The 2,601-nt window shown below is 34.4% G+C and overlaps 1 pseudogene; it reads right to left on the bottom strand.

Moving 5' to 3' along the window:
• Positions 1-518: 518 nt before the first annotated feature.
• LOC110208251 (ubiquitin carboxyl-terminal hydrolase isozyme L3-like) lies at positions 519-1,438 on the bottom strand (annotated as a pseudogene).
• Positions 1,439-2,601: the final 1,163 nt, after the last annotated feature.

Here is a 2,601-nt window from a genome sequence, read left to right as displayed (position 1 = left end):
CTTGGAACATGATTTTACTATATTAAATTATTATAGAAGTCTATAGTTGTGGTATCTTTGTTTTGCAGACATATTGTTTTGCTGGGTCATATCTATGACTTATTTGAGTCAAGTCCTTAGACAGGAATACAATACTCAAAAATTCCAGTGGGAAAATTTGGGCTATTTTATGACGATCCACTTTAATGGATGGTTTCTATGAATGCATGTAGTAAAATATCAGACATTTACTACTTTGATTCCTGGTGGCCCCACATTACCTATTCTGCTATAGGATGTGTATTGTCAGCAGTATATTTGTTTGATTAAGGATACAATATGCTGTAAATATAACATTCAAAGGACTGATTGTATTCTCTTGGAAATTTTATCTACAGTTGAGGTAAACTGCTACCAGGGAAGCAGTGATACCTTGGTTATCTGGCCAATGTCTAAACAATAATATCCATTCATTTATTAAAGACCCAAAAGTATGAATTTTCCATTATGTTAAAAAAATCTAATTCTGTATTTTTTTTTATTAATTCAAAGTTTAAACCACATAAACTATTATTGGTCAGTATCATCAATATCATCATGAAAATATCAAAATTTGTGAGTACTGGCATATGGCAGGAGGAATTTTATTTTTGTTACAAATAATACAGTACTGGGGTTTCCACTACACATAAGCTATGCTGGAGAAAGAGCAATTGCATTAAACCTTAATTCTTCTGGGTCCTGTTCCATGAACTTCCTGCAAATTTCTATGGCATCCTCTAATAAAGTATCATCACTAGTTTTCCCATGGCTAACTGGAAATGGCTTGCGCCCATCTAATTCATAGAGATGCCCATCTACATGAACTAATGCAATAAAATGCAGATCTACTTTTTCATATATACCTGGTGCCTCTGTCTGACCTTCATGGGCACTTGATTCGTGAGTAACTCGAATAGCTTCATATTTTTCTAGGTATCTGGCTTTCTTCAGGATTCATATTTAGAGATTCTTCCAAGAACTTTTTCAATGTTGATCCAGATTCAAAATTCATCTTTTCCTTGTTGTTAGCAATGGCATGGATCAGCCCAATTGTTCCAGGCATTACTGATGGTTTGCCTCATGAAATATACTGATTCTGTGACATCTTGTCGTTATGATTTTATTTTTTTCTTCCGCTTCCATTCTGAATGCTTCATACTTTTCTGTAATTGGAAAGAGAAACAATACTGCACAAACTGGTAATGGTACCATGCTAAGGAATTCAGGTTCCACACCATACACATAAACAAATTGCCAGTTGGGATGCAGACCTAATTGTTTAAGAAACTGGTTGGTGACCTCGGGATTGGCCTCCAGATGCAGCTAGTGGTGATTCTCCATGGCCGGCTCGCTTGGGTTTTGGCTCAGTCTCCCAGCTCTAGCTCTGAGAGTCACAGGAGCCCTTGCGGCTTCTCCAAATTCTGCATTTTAAAAACCAATCATAATGGCATTTTAAAATGTTTTATTTTGAAATGCATTTTAAAAGATTTAAACAAAAAAAATCTAAGTACAACTTGGTACCTTTCATAATGCATCAACTATTATAGATAACTATTCTAAACCTAACTTATGCATAGGCATAATTAAAATATTACTTTGTAACTCATCACCCTTCTATTCACTTGTAGTTAAACATATATCCAGGTCTTTTAGTTGTCTCTGCAGTTTAAAACAATTTTAATGTCAAATGATTTTGCCATTCCTTGCAGATCTGGATAAAAATATTACAACTTAAAGAACCGTTTTTCTTCTATGTCACTTACTATATTTTAAAAAATTAATTAATTTGACTTTAGTTTTCAACATTCACTTCTACAAAATTTTGAGTTCTAAATTTTCTTCCCCTTCTTCTCACCCCCTTCCCCAAGAAGGTGTGCAATCTGATATAGGTTGTGTATATACATTCACATTAAACATATTTTCATGTTGTAAAGAAGAATTAGAATCAGTGGGAGAAATGACAAGAAAGAAGAAACAAACAAAAAAAGAGACAGAGAGAGCAAATAGTATTCTTTGATCTGCATTCAGACTCTATAGTTCTTTTTCTGGATGTGGATAGCACTTTTCATCATGAGTCTTTTGGAGTTGTCTTAGATTCTTGCATTGCTGAGAAGAGCTAAGTCTATTAAAGTTAGTCATCACACAATATTGCCGTTACTGTGTACAATGTTCTGGTTCTGCTTACTTCAGTTAGCATCAGTTCATATATGTCTTTCCAGGTTGTTCTGAAGTCTGACTGCTCATCATTTCTTTTGAAATAATAGTATTTCATTACATTTGTATACCACAACTTGTTCAGCCATTCCCCAATTGATTGGCATCCCCTCAATTTCCAATTCTTTGCCACCACAAAAAAGAGCTGCTATAAATATTTTTGTACATGTGGGTCCTTTTCCATTTTTATGATTTCTTTGCGATGCAGACTTAGAAGTGCTATTGCTGGGTCAAAGGTTATGCACAGTTTTATACCCTTTGGGCATAGTTCCAAATTGCTCTCCAGAATGGTTAGATCAGAAGAATCATTCTTTTAACTGTCCTCTTCTAAAAACCAGCTAAAAAATTAATTCCTTATCAAGCTTT

This window comes from Phascolarctos cinereus, unplaced genomic scaffold (genome assembly GCF_003287225.1).
Source record: "Phascolarctos cinereus isolate Bilbo 61053 unplaced genomic scaffold, phaCin_HiC Scaffold_726;HRSCAF=1367, whole genome shotgun sequence".
NCBI classification, from domain to species: Eukaryota; Metazoa; Chordata; class Mammalia; order Diprotodontia; family Phascolarctidae; genus Phascolarctos; species Phascolarctos cinereus.
This window is presented reverse-complemented; position numbering and strand designations above follow the sequence as displayed.